Source organism: Carlito syrichta, unplaced genomic scaffold, assembly GCF_000164805.1.
Source record: "Carlito syrichta isolate Samal-C Ts95f unplaced genomic scaffold, Tarsius_syrichta-2.0.1 Scaffold302555, whole genome shotgun sequence".
NCBI classification, from domain to species: Eukaryota; Metazoa; Chordata; class Mammalia; order Primates; family Tarsiidae; genus Carlito; species Carlito syrichta.
Window position 1 is genome coordinate 202,580 of NW_007246651.1, and position 15,453 is coordinate 218,032.

Consider the following 15,453-nt stretch of genomic DNA (forward strand, 5'->3'; position numbering starts at 1 on the left):
TGGCCCCCATTTTCTATAGGGGCTTGCTTTAATGGGGCAACACCACATTGGGACTTTCCAAGTGGGCCAAACTGCAACATCCTGGAGGCCTAGGTACTTTTCAAGCAATGCTAGCGGGGTTCACAGAAGTGAAAAAAAAAACCCAAAAACTGTTAAACAGTTTAACCTAGCCAACAGGTGCTGTTTCCAGTTTCCAGGAGGGGAATTTTTTAACTGTATAAAGGCAGAGTACTTGCTTAACTGTGCAAAGGCTGAGTTCATGCTTTGTCTAATTTTTTACATTGTACATTTTTTTTAAGCCCCCTTTCACATTCCCCTCTTTCAGTTGTTTCAGGAGTCAAATATTGACTTTTTATACAGGGGATTATATTGAGTTCTGAGGACCATTAATTTTACTGATGACACACTATTTTTAACATAACCAAGGAGGTTTATGTATGGGTCTCGGTTTTTTTTAAGGATCAATAGTTTCGCACCCCCATGCAGCACAGTGGTATTGTCCTGCTTTGTGGCAACAGGCTGGTCCCGATGCTGGGCAAGCATAAAAACCAACAGATTTAAGTTCTTTTTTATAAGTTAAGGTGCCACATTCATCTGTGTGTGTGCCCCCGAGGGTTAGACCTGGCCATAATTTTCAAAGGTCAAAATTAAAGACAGGCTGCCCGCTTCCTCTGTAGGTGGTAATTATGGTCCCAGTGATGGTATTTTTCAGTTCCCAGGAATAGTTTCCTGGAGTATAGGGATTACGTGGGTTAGGCCAATAGGCCTCAAGTTGGGGAAAGTATGCAAGGAATATGATTAAGATACCGGGGCCTGCAAAAGTCTTATTTTTAGAGGATCTTCTTCAGTAGCTGGTTTGACGACTTTTCCATGTTTCCAGGGGCACGGTGGTGGCTGTCTTTACTTGTGAATGATGAATCCAGGGGAGGACACTGCTGACTTTGGTGGCCATAGGAGTAGTAGGAATTACTATGTGGGGCCTTTTCCACCTTGGGGTGAGAGTCTCAGCTTTGTGCTGTTTTATCCAGACCTGGTCACTGGGCTGGAACGGGCGTGGGTGTTCTGGAACCGGTTTCCGGAAGGCTACCTGCACGATCTCAGTGACTTGCTGAACTCTTTGAAGAGCCTGCAGTGACTGAAGCAAATTATGGTTAGACAGTTCTAGCACTTTTTCCAGTTCAATTTTTGGAAGTAATGACGGGGACTGTCCAAACAGAATTTCAAAGGGGGTTAGACCCTTGATGTAGGGGGTACACCTGGCCCTTAAGAAGGCATAGGGAAGGAGTGTTACCCAACCTTTGCTGGTTTCCAGGGTTAATTTGGTCAAGGTTTTTCTAAGTGTCCGATTCATTCTTTCTACCTGTTCTGAACTCTGGGGATGATAAGCATAATGTAAGCTCCAATTCATCCCCAAGGTTTTTGCAATACCTTCAGTAAGTTTATAAATAAATGCTGGGCCATTATCTGAGCCTATTGAGATAGGTAGATCATATCTTGGTATGATGTCATTTAAGAGTTTCTTTACTGTTACAGAAGCAGTTTCAGTTTTTGTAGGAAATGCCTCGACCCATCCCAAGAAGGTGTCTACCAAGACCAATAGGTACTTATATCCATATTGCCCAGGTTTGACTTCTGTAAAGTCTATTTTCCAATGTCTCCCAGGCGTTAGTCCCCTATTTCGGACCTCTTGGGTGGATACACTGATCTTAGCATTATTAGTCTGCTGGCATGACACGCAGCCTTGAATGAGCTCCTGGGCGAACTGGTCCAGATGAGGGAGAAAGAATTTTTTTTTACAAGTTTGGTTAGTTTTGTTCTTCCCAAATGAGTACCTTCATGGAGTTCCCTTAGGATTTATTGTCCCAGGACTTGAGGGAAGAAGACTCTGCTGTCCTGAAGTTGAAGCCATCCATCTGGGTTTGAGGTTGTCTGCAATTTTTGTGCTGTGAGGAGGTCCTCTTCTGTATATTTTAGTGGCTCACATAGAACCAGAGGAGGCAGCGCCATCAGGCAGGTGGTTCTGCAGTAAGCAGTTTCTCTGGCTGCTTGATCTGCTTTTCTATTTCCTATCGCCTCTTTTGAGTTTTTTTTTTTTTTTTGGTGGCCCAGGCAATGTAAGATGGTGACTTGTTTGGGGGCCCATATTGCTGCCAGGAGGTCTAAGACCTCCGCTTTATTTTTTATAGTTTTCCCCTCTGCGGTGAGCAATCCCTCCTCCCTGTAAATTGTTCCATGAACGTGTGCAGTTGCAAATGCGTACCTGCTGTCAGTGTAGATGTTGACAACTTTTCCTTCACCTGCTTTTAGGGTCTCGGTTAGGGCAATCAGTTCTGCTTTTTGGGACAATGTTCCCTGTGGAAGAGGCTCAGCCCAAATAGTTCCCTGTAGAGTGACCACTGCTGCCCCTGCATACCTTACCCCATTTTGGATGAAACTGCTGCCATCCAAGAAAAGCGTTAGGTTGGGGTTTGTTCTCGGGACATTGGTTAGGTCCCAGCGCAGCTTCTGGAACTCAGTTGTTTCATAACAACAATGTGGCGGCCCCATGGGACTTTTTTCTGGTAGTAAAGTTGCGGGGTTTAAGCTGGGGGTATGCTGGAACTTGATGTGGGGTTGATCTAAAAGCAGCGCCTGATAGTGAGTTATTCAGGCGTTCGACATCCATTTGTCAGGGGCCCCTTGGAGTAAAGACTCCATTGCATGCATGGCCGTGACAGTCAGAATCTGCCCCAATGTTGGTTTGTCTGAGTCCTTTACTAACATGGCAATGGTTGCTATAACCCACAAGCAGGGCGGCCAGCCTGAGGCTACCGGGTTCAGTTTTTTTGACAGGTAGGTGACTGGCCTGTTCCATGGGCCGAGCTTTTGGGTTAGGACCCCTCTGGCGATGCCTCATCTTTTATTCACATAAAGATGGAAAGGTTTTTCAATATCTGGCAAGGCTAGGGCCGGAGCTGAGACCAGGGTGTTTTTTTTTTTTTTTGAGTTGGAGTCTCACCTGTCGCCCAGACTGGAGTGCAGTGGCCGCTCCTGGCCACCGCAGCCTCGACCTGCTGGGCTCCGGTGATCCTTCTGCCTCAGCCTTCCAAGGAGCTGGAACTACAGGCGCGCACTACCACACCCGGCTAGTTTTTGATTTATTGTAGAAATGAGGTCTCACCAAGTGGCCCAGGCGAGTCTCGAACCCGCGGGCTCAGGCAATCTACTCACCTCAGCCTCCCAAAGGCACGGGATTGCAGGCTGAGCCACCGAGCCCGGCTGACCAGGGTGTTTTTAAGGGCTTGGAAAGTTTTGCTCCCCTCTGGTGTTCATTTAAAATTAGCCTCTGGTCCCTTGGTTATTTTATAGATGGGTTTTGTGAGTTCAGCAAACTTAGGGATCCATAGTTGGGAGTATTTTACAGTTCCCAATAATTCCTGAAACTGCCTTTTCCTTCCTGGGGCTGGGATGCCTGCTGTAGCCCGAATGCACTGGGCAGTCAGGGATTTTTTGCTAGTGGAGTTTTTTTGCTTGGTGCCCATTCCTTTTTTTCCTGTTGGCTACTTGGGTTTAATTTCCTGTAAAGCTGCTGTTACTACTTTGGCCATTTTTTTGGTTTGTTGGTTTTTAAGCAAGTCCCTTCTATTATAGACCTTCTGGGCTACCTTGGTTAATTCTGATAAACTTTTTCCTTTAAATCCTTCAATTTTCTGCAAGTTTTTTTTAATATCAGGGGCCAACTGGGAGACAAAGGTTATAACTAAAGCCCTCCAATTTTCTGGAGCCTCTGGGTCTATGGGAGTATATGTCCTATAGGTTTCCATAAGGCATTCCAGAAAAGCCGTGGGAGATTCCTGTGGACCTTGAGTTACCTCATTTACCTTAGACAAATTTGTGGGCCACCTAGCAGCAGCCCGGAGACCCCCATTAGAGTCCAGCAATAGGTGGTGAGACATTCCCTATCGTGATCAGTGTTTGGGTTCCAATTAGGCCTCTCAGTGGGGAAGACACAGTTCACATGGTCCTGCTCTGCCAGTCTGCCGTCTGGTCCCAGGACCAATTTTCTTGCCTCTTGACAGATTCGTTCTCTTTCCTTTGCAGTAAAAAGGGCTTGGAGGAGCTGTTGGCAGTTATTTCAAGTGGGCTGGTGGGTAAAAAAAATAGTTTCTAAAAGGCCTATGAGGCTCTGAGGTTTTTCAGAGAATGCCGGATTTGGTGCTTTCAATTGTAAAGATCACTAGTAGAGAAAGGGGCATAAACCATAAAGGGCTGGCCTCCCGAACCTCCCACGTCTACTCCCAGGGCCTGTCTCAGGGGGAGGACTGTGGAAGTTTGTGGCTCTGAGTTCCTCGAAGACATGTCTGGACTAGTCGGTTTATCAGGAGTGGTTGGGCCCTTGGGAGATGCATGGGGACTGATACGAGGACCCACTCCTGGTGAGTGATGGGCTGAGAACCTTGTGGGCCCCCTGCTCCCACTCAGATGTAGAGTAGGGCAGGGGAATTTCATCGTCCTCTGGTGGGCTTCAGAAGACCGGAGGTTTGGCTTTTGGAATTTCCTGTAGGGCTAAAACACGAGAAGAATTGGCTTTCTTTTTGGCTTTCTTTATCCATGATGTCTGCTGCATTACCAGGAGGTACCAGGCAGTGATGTACGGGAACTGTTCTGGGTGGCATCGATAGACGAACTGTTGGACCTTCCCCATTATGGCAGGGTTGAAGGTCCCCTCTGGCGGCCAGCTGCAATTAGGAAATATGGGCCATTCGAGGGAACAAAAGGTGGTTAGGTTTCCTTGGTTTACCTGATAACCCAGCTGCTGTGCCGCCCCTTGGAAATCCTTGAAGTGGCACAAAACCAGTTGCAGAAGGGTGTTAGGCTTAGAGCACTGCTGCCCTATAATATTGATAACAATGATAGACACAACAGTGACTAACACTGGACAAATAAAGACAGTAACACAAACTGAACAGACAGTCCTAACTGCCCAAGGTCAATACCGGAGGGCCCAGTGACGTCTCACTGGGACCTTGGACCCAGGAATTAGTGCTGCATCCAGCTTTCCTGTGGGTCCAACCAGAAGTGCGCACAAACAGTACAGGAACTTGACTTACCTCTCAGAGGGCTCTGGGGACATTGTGAGTCTGCCAGAGACGACAATCAGCCGTTTGTGAGTCCACAGACCCACCAGGCTCGACGAACACTGAGGTTCATGGGTATGCAGACCCACAAGGTCAGCTGGTGATTGGAGCTGGGAATTAAGCTCTCGGATATCCCAGATGAGCCCCCAAGTGAAATAAGGACTGAGAGCTTAATTCACAGACACCGATACCAAAAGTACAAGTTATAAAAAGAGAGGTTTATTAGCCAAGAGCTGGGCCAGCAGCCACTTGCCTGCTAAACATGCAAGTCCCACAGCAAGGGCATCCATTTGCTGTAGGGGCTTGCTTTAATGGGGCAAAAACCACACTGGAACTTTCCAAGTGGGCCAAACCGCAACATCCTGGAGGCCTAGGTACTTTTCAAGCAATGCTAGCGGGGTTCACAGAAGCGAAAAAAAAAAAGCTGTTAAACAGTTTAACCTAGCCAGCAGGTGCTGTCTCCAGTTTCCAGTAGGGAACTTTTTAACTGTGTAAAGACTGAATACATGCTTAACGGTGCAAAGGCTGAGTTCATGCTTAGCCTATTTTTTTACATTGTACATGTTTTTTTTTTAAGTCCCCTTTAACACTACATATAAAATATATTTACACTTTAGAAAGTGTCAACCTAAAATAACAACAGAGAGATGCTCTCCAAAGAAATGGGTTTAATTGGGAAAGGAAGGACAGGGAATTGCAGTCTGGAAGTACACATACCATGGCAAACAATTAGGCATCATAGGCATACCCAGAGAGGCAAAGGAGGACAAGGGGTTAAAAGCAAAATGAAGAAGTTTACATAGGTTGTTTTTTTTTTTTTTTAAATCAATATTTTTTATTATGGTTTTGTGGGGTACAGTTAAGGGCTAGGTGTACAATTATGTTTCATTCAGGCACCCTCATAGGTTGTTTTAAAATACTTATATTTGACTATAAGAATGAGTAACAAGTGTGGCATCAGTCCAAAGTTGAACATTTCCAGGCAGGCAAACTCATAGAAGTATTCTTTTTTTTGAAATGGGATCTTGTGGCTAGGCATGGTGGCTCACATTGATAATCCCAGCTACTTGGGAGGCTGAAGTGGGAGGATCACTTGAGTCCAGGATTTCTAGGCTATAGTGAGATACGATGCCACACTGCACTCCAGCCTGGGTGACAGAGAAGGGAGAGGAGGGGAAGGGAGGGGAGAGGAGGGAAGGAAGAAAGGGGATTTTTGCCCAGGTTGGCCTTGAATCCTTGAGCTTAAGCAATACTCCTGAGAAGCTGGGACTATAGGTTCATGCCCCCATGCCAAGCCTCACAGAAATATTCTTTGTGTAAGGTTGTGGTGGCCTTTGTGCACGGTTGTGTTTTTCAAAGAGTCCTTCTGATGCTGGCAGAGTTGGGAAGGATCATCGCAGCAGGAGAGAGAGACAGTTTTCCCCAATCAGGCCCAGTGCACTGCTTTGACTAACTCCTTGGAGAGTGGGAATCTCTTCCAGAAAGGTAAAATCCTTGACACATACCAGTGAAGTAGGGTCCAAGGGCTTAATCCACAGACACTAACACAGAATTGTAATTAACAAAAAGAGAGGTTTATTAGCTGGCTGGTGACCACTCACTAGATATGCAAGTCCCAAAACGAGGGCCTTGCATGTCCTTAAGTAGCAGGGGCTGCAGCAGGGGCTACCTTAACTAGGGCAAAACCACATTCTGACAAGGTTTAGTTCCTTGGCATTTCTTAAGCAGGCCAAACCACAGCATCCTGGTGGCCTAGATAACAGCCAATCAAGCAACGCCAGCAGGGTTTACAGAAGGAGAAGAAGCCAGTTAAGCAATCAAGCATTGCCAGCAGGTGCTGTTTTTGAAAGAGGGACCGAGAGCTTAATTCACAGAAACCGACACCAAAAGTACAAGTTATAAAAAGGAGAGGTTTATTAGCCAAGAGCCAGCCGGCAGCCACTTGCCTGCTGGACATGCAAGTCCCACAGCAAGGGCCCCCATTTGCTGTAGGGGCTTGCTTAAATGGGGCAACACCACATTGGGACTTTCCAAGTAGGCCAAACCACAACATCCTGGAGGCCTAGGTACTTTTCAAGCAATGCTAGTGGGGTTCACAGAAGCGAAAAGAAAAGCTGTTAAACAGTTTAACCTAGCCAGCAGGTGCTGTTTCCAGTTTCCAGGAAGGGAACTTTTTAACTGTGCAAAGGCTGAGCACATGCTTAACTGAGTAAAGGTTGAGTTTATGCTTAGCCTAATTTTTGACATTGTAGATGTCTTTTTTTTTTTTTGAGTTGGAGTCTCACTCTGTCGCCCAGACTGTAGATGTCTTTTTAAGCCCCCTTCCACATTTTCAGTTTCTGAGAAAGAAACCTTTTACAGGCCAACTATGTAAAAGGTCAGAATATATCCTGAACCTAACTGCTGCCGTTTTATTTTCTAGTTGCTAAGTCTTTTACATTTTATACTAGGACCAGGTTCTTGCTCTTAACTCTGTCACAGGAAAGAAGTCGAAGAGGAGTCACAGAAACTATAGTGCTTTAATTTGAACTGAAAGCATACTCTGGAAAGAGATGGTGTGGGAGATCTCCAAGAGGGAGATGCACTGGAAGGTAGAGAGTGCTTGCTTTTATCTAGTTTTTTAAATATGTGTTTCATGTCAGTTTCAAACCACAGGAAATTGTGTCTGTTTCAAGTCAGTTACAATCAAGGGAAGTCATGTCAGTTTCATGTCAGTTACAAGTCACAAAAAGTCACTTAGCCTCTGGCCCAATAATTTTCCATTCTTTCCTATGCCTAAGGTAGCTAGCCTGTCTCACATGTAGTAGTTCTTTTCATGGCTTGTGTGTCTGAGAGTCCATCCTTCATTACTTATGGATCCCATCTTGTTAGGCTTCAGCATAAATGACTCCATTTTATTAACAACTTTAAGAAAAGTATCACTTGCCAATCCTTGTATCATTGGATGATGGTGTAACTTACCAATCCTTGTATCGTTTGGGTGACAGTGTAACTTTATGTTTAATCCTAACTGCCCCACCTCTGAATGCATTTCAGGAGTCAGTTGTTTTGTTGGTTTGTAGATATGCACATCTTAGTTCCTGAGAATGCTGGAGATCCAGATGTGGTATTTACATCTCTTTTACAGAATTATACTACATGATATAATTTTTCGATCATATTACATGACATGTACTTACAGCTCACACTTCACTCTTTGCATTGATGTTGTTTCCTAATGACCTACAGACACTCCTTCATGGCCATTGCATGATTCCTTTATTAGGTGATCAAAGTGCAGAAAACTTTTTTTCTCTAAGCAACTGAACTCTCCCAAGATGTCACTGTTTCCTGTGAGTTCCTTGTGTCTTGTCCTTTCATCTCTCTTACTCGTGGCCCAGGCTGACTCTCACCTGACTCTGGCCTTGGCCTTCTGGACTTACTGGCCACAGTTATGCTAACAGGAGGGCCAGCCTGATGAGCAACACTAATACCGTCTCCCAGGCTCCCTAACTTCAAACCCACATTGTGAGCAGTTGTTAATTGAGTAACCTTCATGTCTGTTGATGGATGATGCCCCTATTGTTTAGTGATTAAGAGTTAATGCTTGTAAGGTAAACGAAACCAGACCAGGCGAAATGGCAACAAAGGAGCCAAGAAAAATTTATTAATGCAATCCCAGGCGAGGTTCTCTGGTCCATATAGCTGTGGGCCGGAGAAGTCGCGCCCAGCAAGATGGGTGATGGGTTTATAAAGGGCACATTGAGAAAGCTGTGAGGGGATCGGGGAGAGCGATCACTGGTTGGGACAGCTGTCACGTCTGCTGGCGATTGGCTTCATGGGGTCGCTAGAGTCGCTGTAAGGTACTGGCTGGCTTTGCGGCTGGAGTCTTAGTTACGGTTATTCATTTTTGCTAGCTCACTTCCGCCCATTATTCTCCTGGTCTGGGTTGGAGCCATCTTGTTGAGGCCCGCCCCACCTCCGGTACCTGTGGCCTTACAACGCTGAAGAGACAAACTTCATGTGGTGCTTAAATCAGAAACAGAGAGTCATTTTTCATACTAAATGGAAGAATCAAACTCATCCATTCAAAATTAAAGGGTGGACATGGAGGCACGGAGTATAGCAGAAGTGAGACTTTAATGGTGGTCTTGCAAGATCTGGTGTCTGGTAGGCAGGCACACCCAGGGCGGCTACAGCAAGCAATTTATTCCCTAGCATGCACGTCCCTCCCCCAGTTCCTCATTGACTGAGTACTACAGGATGTACAATTTTTCTGGACATTGCCTAAGTTCCATTTTTTGTTTTCCTTATAGGGTTATCCCTGATTCTCTTCCCTGATTGAGTCTCTATTTTCTTAAGAATAGCATGTTTTTTTCTCATTGGCCCATTTCCATCTCTTGATTGTTTAGGAGCCTGCCAAGAGCTGGGGACTGAAGATTGCTATATCCACCAGCCTGCTTAGACAGACCTTGAAAATGAAGCATCAAAATGTTTCTTACAAATTGCCTCCTCTATTTCTTTATGAATTTCTGGTTCTGTTTTCATCTTAGATTCTTTTTAAATTGGCTTAACATTAGTAGACTTTCCTTTTCGTAATCTACTATAGTTTCATGAACATTAGATTGTTTTGTGGGTATGTCATGAGCATCTATTTGTTAATTGTGGTCTCTATGAGTCTCTGTGTTAAACCCTGGACACAGGGAATAACACAACATTTCACTGCTGTTAAGATTCCTGCCACAACTATAAGAGAGGTTAGGACCAAGATTACCATTCCCTTCCATTTCCCAAACCGTCCTTCTAACCAGTTTTTGAATGGATCATCAATACCTGCATTTTCTGCTAATTTGTTAGCTAGGGTTGTTAGGCCCTGTAAGGCTTTGATGATAGTTTTATCAAGGGTGGTGTTATTTGGGATGAAAGTACAGTTTTTCCCTCCTAACACGACACAAACTCCTCCTTTCTCTGCTAGTATCATGTCTAATGCAATTTGATTTTCCCATGCCATCTGGCTGGTGGCATCCAGTTGACTAGCTACCCTTTGGAGGGCATCCCTGGTGTAGTTAATAAATCTTTGCTGATTGTAATATATATAATTGATCCAATCCACATTTTTATTAATGTTGGGCCACCAGAAGTGTAATGATTCAAATCTGGCAGCTATCTGATTTCTGGCCTTAAATTCACAAGGGACTACTCTTGGGACTCCTATTGAATCTATGTACACATTGGAGTCAAAAGATCCTTCTAGAGCTCTTTGGTTTTGGTGGTGGGCACTGTTAACCTCAGCAGTTTGATGGAATGCCAAGGTGAATGGGATGGCCAATTGGACAAGTGCACAAATCCCAATTTGGTTGGATGGCAACAGGTTGCGCAGATCCCTCTTTCCACAGTACCACCAAACATCTGCTCACGGGATGTGCAGGTTAGAGTAACTGTGACTCAACTCACCAGTGACATTTAGGATATGGGTACAGGTCAATAGGTCTCCTATGGGCTTATTGAACTCTTTCCCCCTTGAGAGGCAAGAGGAGTAGCCCTATAGCCCCTACAGAGAAGGAGGGGATCACTGCTGGGTCTGACCTCCACAATATGGGAAAGAGCAATGACAAACTCTTACAGGTTTTATTTCCCCATGCAACCTTGTCTTGGTATAGAGCCATCATGCAACTTGTCCCTGCAAGGTCTGTATCCCATCCAAGAGGAAATGGAACTACCTGCACCTGTGGCCACCCTGCAGCTCAAGCATAGCAATTGCTTTTGTTGAGCATATGCACAGAGAATTTAACTCACTTTACCCATATTCTGTCTCAGTTTCAAGTGTCTGTCTTAAATCCTTGATTTCAATTATAGTTACCCTCTTGGGATCATTATTAGGAAGATTGTTATGTCCTCCAGGACTTGAGACTGGTTTAGGTATCTCTGATGCATTATTATTATTATTATTATTATTATTATTATTATTATTTTGAGTTGGAGTCTCACTCTGTTGCCCAGACTGTAGTGCAGTGGCCGCTTCCGGCCACCGCAGCCTCGGCCTGCTGGGCTCCGGCGATCCTTCCACCTCAGCCTTCCAAGTAGCCGGAATTACAGGCATGCGCTACCATGCCCAGCTGATTTTTTGGTTTATTGTAGAGATGAGGTCTCGCTGCCCAGGTGGGTCTCGAACCCGCGGGTTCAGGCAATCCACTCACCTCAGACTCCCAAAGGAGCGGGATGACAGGCTGAGCCACCGAGCCCGGCTTTGATGCATTATTATTAACTATCCTAAGGACTAGTTGTCCTAGAGAGTCTTTCACTGTGACCTCTGCTTCTAATCCATATACCTGAAATGCCACCCTTGGCTCTTGATCTAGAGCAATTGGATTGTTAATACTTAAAAGTATAGGGTTGAATTTCGAGTTCTGACCTACTTTTGGTGGAGTGCCATTAAAAAGATGTATTTTATTTTTTAAAGGTCTCCAGTTTGGGGTGTCCATCCTTTTCATTGGGTGTTCCACCAGACATCATCCCAGCTGAAGGAGGGATTGGTATTACTGTAGACAGTGCCTGGTTCCAGGCAGAGGTATTTTTCTGTTTGTGACAATTGTCTCTGATTTTCTAAATCCCCACAGGGTAGAACGTGATATGCCTCAAGCAAAATGGTTTTGATGTTAGAGTTTTTGTTACATTCATCATTAACTTGATTGGGTACCCATGTGTTCCCTGCCAGTTCCCATTACCTTCCAGCCTGTTCATGATTATATATCCTATCCATGTTAAATACCAAATTTGAGCCTGGCTCATGTTTCTTATGGAATTTTCCTTAGAATGACCTTAAGGATTTTCCAGGGGACCTAGATACTTCCCATTGGTCTTTGGCTTCTTCTTGAGTCATTGATTCCTTAACTCGGGCATAGTGAGTCTACCCTTTCTTGGCCATTTGCACAGCAGTCTCAGTAGTCAGGAATACTTGATAGGGACCTTTCCAGCTTGGCTGGAGTTTGTCTTCCTTCCAGGTGTTTGTAAGGATGAAGTTGCCAGAGTGGAAGGAATGAACAGCAAACTCGAGAGGCAGAGCCTGGGCAAGAAGTCCTTTTAACCAAAGGGATGGTAAAGTGGAAGATATGGCAAGTATATAGGTTTTTAGAAAGTGGTCCTTAATTTCCATAATGGGAAGGTCTGTAGTTCTGTCCAGGTATGGGAGTCCATACAATAATTCATAAAGAGACAAGTCCACATCTTTTCATGGGGCTGTCCTGATTTTGAGAAGTGCAATTGGAAGGCACTTCACCCAGGGTAATTTCGTTTTCATTAATTTAGTAATATGCTTTTTGAGGTTCTGATTCATCCTTTCTTCTGTCCTTAAGGAAGGAGGGTGCCACGGGGTGTGGTAATCCCTGTAAACTTACCATTACCCTCTTCAATACCTGTGATATAAAATGACTTCCATTATCTGACTCTACATTTTCCACTAGTTTGAATCGAGGAATAATTTGTTTTAGAATTATTTTGATTAGAGACCCTGTAGTGGCAATTATGAGGGCAAAGTCCTCCACCCAACCTGAGAACTGGTCCATTATCACTAAGTATCTTAATGTCCCTATTTTTGGCATTTCTGTGAAATCTACCTGAATGCTTTGGAATGGTCTCAGTTCTGGAGTCCTTCCTCCCACAGCTTGCTTTTGAATTACCTTTTTGTTTATCCCCTCACAGTTTATATAGCCTTTACATGCTTGCTTGGCAATGGTATAGATGCCCACACATCTGTAAGTTTTTAATATGGCATCACGCATGGCCTGAGGATCCCAGTGGCTCCCCTTGTGTAGCATGGTCATTAATTCTCTCATTATAGGCTTGCTAATCATTTCCCTCCCATCCAGGAGAAACCATTGTCTGTCCCCACTCCAAATAGCTCCCAACCTGTTTAGTTCCCCTTCTTCCTCTTAGTGAATTGAGGCTTTGGTATTACTTTGGGGATGCTAGGAATGAGACTCAAGATTTTAACCTCTTTTTCTAGAGCAGCTTGTTTTGCAACCTTGTCTGCCAGCCTGTTTCCTATGGTCTCCAAGGTGCTAACCTTTTAGTGACTATTTACATGTACTACTGCTTTTTCAGTTGGGAGTAGGAGGCTTTTTAGGATCTCTTCGATTAGCTCCCCATGTGCTAATTTCTTTCCCTTGCTATTGGTGAGATCTTGTTCTGTCCAAATTTTCCCAAAGGCATGAACTACCCCAAAGGCATATTTGGAGTCAGTATAAATGGTACATTCCTGTTCTGCAAGGAAATTTGAGGCTTAGTTGAGGGTGTACAATTCACAGGTTTGTGCAGACCAATTGTTAGGCAGTTGACCCTTTTCACATATAGACTGTGAGAGGACAACAATAGATTTAGGTTAAGAGCATGCTATTGAGAGACCCAAGAAACCAAGAAACTTCTTTGCTGTAAAAGTAGCGTTTAGTTCACTATATTTCATATATCCCCACCTCATGTTTACTATATATTTTGTGTATTCCTACCTCATGTATTTTATGAAATCTTAGTACTTTAAATCCTACCTCAGACCCCGTAGAATTAGGCATATGTCAGGTTTTAAGCAGTGTTTGTATTTAGAATTCTTGGGTTAAGCATTGTCAGGCCCAAACTAGCAGGCTAACTTATGCTTTTACAACGGGATGTAAATGATAAAGCGATAAGCCTCTTTCAAACATTCCTACAAGGTGCCAGCAGACTCAGAGGAGCCAGCTCCTCTCTAGGTGGACTTTATCATCGGTTTTTATCTCAGTGATAATTTACACGCAGTGGCTATGTAAACCTGCAGGGAACAAAGACTTTTATAAAAGTAACCGCCTTGCTATAATAAGCTTGCTATTATAAATTCCCAGAATTAGTATATGATTTTCTACCCCACATTCACTGTATGTGTTTGCAGCATTCATATTTAAAACTTTGTTAAGTTTGGCTTTTGTTGTCCCATAATGACTATGTTATGTTATGTAAAGGTTAAGCAAACAAGCTTTCCTAAGCAAACCTTGGGCTGGATCGGTAAACTAAAAGGGCTAATGTAACCCTTTGTCTGCCGGCTCAGGTTACTTCATAAGCAGGGACTGTATGGACCTAACTTATCTAACATTCCACTCGACCTATTACATGGGTTTCTGTCAATCACGGGCAGCACCCACCAATACCAAGTATTCCCGTACCCATTAGGAGAAATTACCCAATCATGTAAAATCAAGTTTGGAGTTCTTTCCCCTCCCTCTGTAATTGTGCATAAAAACTGCTTGCCATTGTGAATCGGGGCTCTGGTCCCTGAAGCTACTGCTTCGGGCGTGAGCCCAGACTCGAGCCTGAATAAAGACCCTCGTGTGTTTGCATCGGAGCTGGCTCTTTGTGGTCTCTATCTCTCTCTCATTAGAGTCCCGGGTTCAACAACTGTTGTTTCCCATCAACAACTAAGAGAGAAAAAAATGAAGAGAGAGAGACAGGAACAGAGAGGGAGACAGATGAGAGAGACACACACAGAGTAAGACACACAGAGTGAGACAGACACAGAGAGAGACAGAGTGAGGCAGGGAGAGAGAGACAGATATAAAAAATGGAGCCAGAAACACAGAGAGAGACAGACACAGAGAGGGACAGAGTGAGGCAGGGAGGGAGAGACAGATATAAAAAATGGAGCCAGAAACACAGAGAGAGACAGGGAAGAGAGAGACAGGAACAGACAGTGACAGAAAGAGAGGCAGTGGCAGAGAGAGAGAGACAGAAATAGAGACACACACAGAGAATGAGAGACACACAGAAAGAGACAGAGGCAGAGAGGTTTCTGTCTCTCTGCAATCTCCCAAACATGGTTACAGAATACAGCATGTACAAACTGGGGTTAACACAAACTTCAAGTCAACTTCTCTATCCTAGAGCGTACCAAGCACAGGGCACAGTCATGGTTTTTGTTGTTCAAGAGTCTATATGATGAATTTTTTATAGTTAGTTCTCCGTGGAAGAAATGCATTTAAGTCTCCCTTATGAAGAGCAAGGAGGGGAGAAAACAGAGTGGGCATGAAAGAAAAACAGCTTTTTCTATTTTGTTTTTCCCTGGAAATTCCAGCTACTAGCTTTCCTTTTATTGCTCTGGAGGCATCAATCAGGGCTCTTTCCTGGAGAGGAGAACCAGTGAAGCTTAGAACTGTTTGAAGGCAGAAAAATAGGGGCCTAAAGGCATAGACATCAGCTGCCAACTGAGCTTCCAACTCAGGCTGAGATGGAATGCTGATATCAAATCCCAGGCCCTTGAATCTTATTAGGGGAGGACAAACCATTGTGAGAACAAGTAAGAAAAATAACTAGGTTTATCTTTGGATTTATATCTATTTTG

At 44.3% G+C, this 15,453-nt stretch overlaps 1 protein-coding gene across 1 annotated transcript in view; it reads left to right on the forward strand.

Moving 5' to 3' along the window:
- Positions 1 to 15,453, forward strand: part of SVOPL (SVOP like) — a 96,038-nt gene that overhangs the window by 7,896 nt on the left and 72,689 nt on the right. The window lies entirely within an intron of this gene.